This window comes from Triticum aestivum, chromosome 7D, assembly GCF_018294505.1.
Source record: "Triticum aestivum cultivar Chinese Spring chromosome 7D, IWGSC CS RefSeq v2.1, whole genome shotgun sequence".
NCBI classification, from domain to species: Eukaryota; Viridiplantae; Streptophyta; class Magnoliopsida; order Poales; family Poaceae; genus Triticum; species Triticum aestivum.
In genome coordinates, this window is record NC_057814.1 from 298,699,379 (window position 1) to 298,705,775 (window position 6,397).

Sequence of the window (6,397 nt, forward strand, 5' to 3'; positions counted from 1 at the left end):
GCCGGGTCGTCCCTTTATATAGAGAGGTTGACGCCCCGGCGGCGGTTCAGGACGAGAGACAACAGATCGAGAGCCGGGCATAGCGATTAAGCTCCCTGGTCACCGAAACCCTAAGTAATACCACCTCAACTGGACGTAGGCTTTTACCTTCACTGTAAGGGGCCGAACCAGTATAACCCTCGTGTTCCTTGTCCCGTTTAACCCCTTTAAGCTTCCTAGCGGCGATGGCTCCACGACTAAGTCCTTGCGTGAGGACATCTGCCGTGACAATTCCACGACAGTTGGCGCCCACCGTGGGGCACGCGCACGGTGGATTTGAGTTCTTAAAGGGCAGCTTCGAAGGGCTCAAGGGATACGCTGTGGGCCGGATGACCAAGAGTCGTCGCGGCAAGCTCTACATCGACGATGCAAATTGGGGCCCCGATGCCGGCTCAATTTAGTACGGGTATCGGGTCCCCTTCGGCGGAATCCATGTCTTTATTGGCAAGATTGGTGAGCCGGGCCCTGAGCCGGACCTCTGCGCCGATCTCATCGAGACGGCTCAACGTGCACTACCCGTCCGGGCCTTGCCTGCCTTGAAGCGTGCTTTCGTGGGACGCGTCCATGGAGAGCTCTCTGAAGGATCTGGTTCTGGTGATGAGATGGCCGCTCGTTCTGATGGCGAGTCATCCACAGAGGAGACCGATTCGTTATACCAACTTCAAGATGGCAGGCTCAGGGGTTGTTCCGATGGCGACAGTATTCCGGACCCCTTTGAGCCGCCAAGCCGGGTTGGAATCTTCATGGCTGGCGCACAACCTGTTCAAAACCCCACCGCAGGGGCAGGAAGCCCTGTGCCCTCGCCGGCTCAGGTGCTGATGGATCTCACCGACAAGATGACGGCCCTTTTAACCGCTACGGTTGCCCCAGCAGATCAAGCTCAGCATGACGCGGAGGTGGCACAGTTAAAGTTGGATCTAGCAAAGGCCAATGAGGATCTGGCGGCGGAAGGGATCAGGATGGCTGCGGAGAGGGCGGCTCTCGACGCCCAGACTCAGCTGATTCAGGCACAGCCTTTCCGGCTCACGATGGATCAGAACGCGTCCAATGAGGTCATGAGAAGGAGGCATCAAAAGGCCCAATCTCGACTCCCTCCGGTTTAACACGCCTGGTGCAGGACCCAGTAACCTGCCAGAGGTCACGACGCCCGGGGCTGGAACGGCAATTCAGCCCCAAGTGATGGGGCCTCCCCGGGTGAACGCCGCCCCGCCTCAGTATGTGCCAATACCACCGGGTCATTATGCCAACCCGTTGGAAAACATGGTCGCCGCGGCAGCGCGGCTGGAGGCTCTCCCAATCGATGGTGACTCTCCAACGGCGGTTGAGACCAGCCGGGTCAGAGAACTCCTTCAAACGGCTCTGGCGCAGCAGGAGGCATATTCTTATAGCCGGGACATGATTCATTCAACCCCTCGTCCAGGCCGGGAGCCTGAGTTATAGCAGACACATGGCCTCAGCGACCGGCTCAAGCAACGTCCGACGCCATGACTTGCCTCCTGGCCATGGCCCGGCTCATAACGGAGCCTTTCACGCGGTAGACCAAGACAGAGCAGGGCAAGAGGCCGAGCAGGCGCGTCAGTTGACGGCTTACTAGCCACCCCCGGCTTATCCGACGGCTTCTATTGATGTGGGTATACCTACGAGGACTGGAGGTGTCCCTTGTCTGGTGCCGGCTCTCCGCAATGAACGTCTGCCCAAGGATTTCAAAGGGCCTAGGAAGGTGCCTAATTACACGGCTGATCTACAACCCGGAGCCTGGATCGAGAGTTACGAGATGGCCATGGAGTTGCTGGAGGTCAGTGAAGTGGCAATGGCCAAGTACTTCACCATGATGTTAGATGGGACTGCCCGCACTTGGTTGAAGGGACTGCCACCAAACTCTATCGGGTCTTGGGCTGAACTAAAAGCCCGGTTCATCCAAAACTTCAAAGATACCTATAGGCAGTCTATGTCAATTGTGGATTTGACTAACTGTAAGCAGCAGGAGGGTGAATCTACAACCCATTGGGTTCGCCGGGTCAAAGAGATAATACATTCATCTGATAAGATGGATGCCGGCTCTGCAGTCTTAATGTTAGAGCAGAATTGTCGCTTTGCGCCCCTGAAGATGAAGCTCGGGCGGCTCAAGCGCGATTGCAACGATATGGGCACGCTGATGGCGGCTCTGGTTAAGTACGCCGACTCTGATAGTACCAAGGATCCCGCGTCGGATGATGAAAGGACAGGGAAGGGAAAATGGAATGGCAATGGCAAGGGCCCCCAGCATAACCCGGCGAACCAGGGGGGTAACAAGCATAAGACTGATGGCAGTATGGAGTTTGTGGCTGTTGGAAATATGCCCTAGAGGCAATAATAAATGGTTATTATTATATTTCTTTGTTCATGGTAATTGTCTATTATTCATGCTATAATTGTATTGTCCGGAAATCGTAATACATGTGTGAATACATAGACCACAACCTGTCCCTAGTAAGCCTCTAGTTGACTAGCTCGTTGATCAACAGATAGTCATGGTTTCCTGACTATGGAAATTGGATGTCATTGATAACGGGATCACATCATTAGGAGAATGATGTGATGGACATGACCCAATCCTAAGCATATCATAAAAGATCGTGTAGTTTCGTTTGCTAGAGCTTTTCCAATGTCAAGTATGTTTTCCTTAGACCATGAGATCGTGCAACTCCCGGATACCGTAGGAGTGCTTTGGGTGTGCCAAACGTCACAACGTAACTGGGTGACTATAAAGGTGCACTACGGGTATCTCCGAAAGTGTCTGTTGGGTTGGCACGGATCGAGACTGGGATTTGTCACTCCGTGTGACGGAGAGGTATCTCTGGGCCCACTCGGTAATGCATCATCATAATGAGCTCAATGTGACTAAGGCGTTAGTCACGGGATCATGCATTGCGGTACAAGTAAAGAGACTTGCCGGTAACGAGATTGAACAAGGTATTGGGATACCGACGATCGAATCTCGGGCAAGTAACATACCGTTTGACAAAGGGAATTGCATACGGATTGATTGAATCCTCGACACCGTGGTTCATCTGATGAGATCATCGTGGAACATGTGGGAGCCAACATGGTTATCCAGATCCCGCTGTTGGTTATTGACCGGAGAGGCGTCTCGGTCATGTCTGCATGTCTCCCGAACCCATAGGGTCTACACACTTAAGGTCCGGTGACGCTAGGGTTGTAGAGATATATGTATGCGGAAACCCGAAAGTTGTTCGGAGTCCCGGATGTGATCTCGGACGTCACGAGAGGTTCCGGAATGGTCCGGAGATGAAGAATTATATATAGGAAGTCAAGTTTTGGCCACCGGGAAAGTTTCGGGGGTTACCGGTATTGTACCGGGACCACCGAAAGGGTCCCGGGGGTCCACCGGGTGGGGCCACCTACCCCGGAGGGCCCCGTGGGCTGAAAGTGGAAGGGAACCAGCCCTTAGTGGGCTGGGGCGCCCCCCTTGGGCCTCCCCCCATGCGCCTAGGGTTGGGAACCCTAGGGGGGAGCTTCCCCCTTGCCTTGGAGGGCAAGGCACCCCTTCCCCCCACTTGGCCGCCGCCCCCTTGGAGATCTGATCTCCCAAGGGCTGGCCCCCCCAGGGGTCCTATAAATAGTGGGGGGGGGAGGGAGGGAAGCAACCTACAGCCTTGGGCGCCTCCCTCCTCCCCTGCAACACCTCTCTCTCTCTCTCGCAGAAGCTTGGCGAAGCCCTGCCGGAGACCCGCTACATCCACCACCACGCCGTCGTGCTGTTGGATCTCCATCAACCTCTCCTTCCCCCTTGCTGGATCAAGAAGGAGGAGACGTCGCTGCACCGTACGTCCGTTGAACGCGGAGGTGCCGTCCGTTCGGCACTCGGTCATCGGTGATTTGGATCACGGCGAGTACGACTCCGTCATCCACGTTCATTGGAACGCTTCCGCTCGCGATCTACAAGGGTATGTAGATGCACTCCTTTCCCCTCGTTGCTAGTAGACTCCATAGATGCATCTTGGTGAGCGTAGGAAAATTTTAAATTATGCTACGATTCACAACAGTGGCATCATGAGCCAGGTCTATGCGTAGTTACTATGCACGAGTAGAACACAAAGCAGTTGTGGGCGTTGAGTTTGCCAATTCTGCTTGCCGCTACTAGTCGTTTCTTGTTTCGGCGGCATTGTAGGATGAAGCGGCCCGGACCGACCTTACACGTACGCTTACGTGAGACAGGTTCCACCGACTCACATGCACTAGATGCATAAGGTGGCTAGCGGGTGTCTGTCTCTCCTACTTTAGTCGGAACGGATTCGATGAAAAGGGTCCTTATGAAGGGTAAATAGAAATTGGCAAATCACGTTGTGGTCATACGTAGGTAAGAAAACGTTCTTGCTAGAAACCTACAAACCACGTAAAAACTTGCAACAACAATTAGAGGACGTCTAACTTGTTTTTGCAGCAAGTGCTATGTGATGTGATATGGCCAGAAGATGTGCTGAATGATATATGTGATGTCTGAGATTGATCACATTCTTGTAATAGGAATCACGACTTGCATGTCGATGAGTATGACAACCGGCAGGAGCCATAGGAGTTGTCTTTATTATTTTGCATGACCTGCGTGTCATTGAATAACGCCATGTAAATTACTTTACTTTGTTGCTAAACGCGTTAGCCATAGAAGTAGAAGTAATCGTTGGCGTGAAGACTTCATGAAGACACAATGATGGAGATCATGGTGTCATGCCGGTGACGAAGATGATCATGGTGCCCCGAAGATGGAGATCAAAGGAGCATGATGATATTGGGCATATCATGTCACTATTTGATTGCATGTGATGTTTATCATGTTTTTGCATCTTATTTGCTTAGAACGACGGTAGTAAGTAAGATGATCCCTAATAATAATTTCAAGAAAGTGTTCACCCTAACTGTGCACCGTTGCGAAGGTTCGTTGTTTCGAAGCACCACGTGATGATCGGGTGTGATAGATTCTAACGTTCGAATACAACGGGTGTTGACGAGCCTAGCATGCACAGACATGGCCTCGGAACACACGCAATACACTTAGGTTGACTTGAAGAGCCTAGCATGTACAGACATGGCCTCGGAACACGGAGGACCGAAAGGTAGAGCATGAGTCGTATAGAAGATACGATCAACATGGAGATGTTCACCGATCTTGACTAGTCCGTCTCACGTGATGATCGGACACGGCCTAGTTAAACTCGGATCATGTTTCACTTAGATGACTAGAGGGATGTCTATCTGAGTGGGAGTTCATAATCAGATGAACTTCATTATCATGAACATAGTCAAATAGGTATTTGCAAATTATGTCATAGCTTGCGCTTTAGTTCTACTGGTTAAGATATGTTCCTAGAGAAAATTTAGTTGAAAGTTGGTAGTAGCAATTATGCGGACTGGGTCCGTAAACTGAGGATTGTCCTCATTGCTGCACAGAAGGCTTATGTCCTTAATGCACCGCTCGGTGTGCTGAACCTCAGCGTCGTCTGTAGATGTTACGAAACATCTGACATACACGTTTTGATGACTATGTGATAGTTCAGTGTGGTTTAGAATTGTGGCACCAAAGACGTTTGTGAAACATCGCAGAACATATGAGATGTTCCGAAGACTGAAATTGGGATTTCAGACCAGTGCCCACGTCAAGAGGTATGAGACCTCTAACAAGTTTCTTAAGCCTGCAAACTAAGGGAGAAAAGCTCAATCGTTGAGCATGTGCTCAGATTGTCTGAATGCCACAATCGCTTGAATCGAGTGGGAGTTAATCTCCCAGATGAGATAGTGATAGTTCTCCATAGTCACTGCCACCAAGCTAGTAGAGCTTCGTGATGAACTATAACATATCAGGGATAGATGATGATCCTTGAGCTATTCACGATGTTTGACACCGCGAGAGTAGAAATCAAGAAGGAGCATCAATTGTTGATGGTTAGTAAAAACCACTAGTTTAAGAAGGGCAAGGGCAAAAGGGATACTTCATGAAAGAACAAGTCGTTTGCTGCTCTAGTGAAGAATCCCAAGGTTGAACCCAAACCCGAGACTAAGTGCTTCTATAATAAGGGGAACGGTCACTGGAGCAGTACTACCCTAGATACTTGGTAGATGAGAAGGCAGGCAAGGTCGACAGAAGTATATTGGATATACGGTATATGAATGTGTACTTTACTAGTACTCCTAGCAGCACCAGGGTATTAGATACCGGTTCGGTTGCTAAGAGTTAGTAACTCGAAATAAAAGCTGCGGAATAAACGGAGACTAGCTAAAGGTGAGATGACAATATGTGTTGGAAGTGTTTCCAAGGTTGATGTGATCAAGCATCGCATGCTCCCTCTACCATCGAGATTTG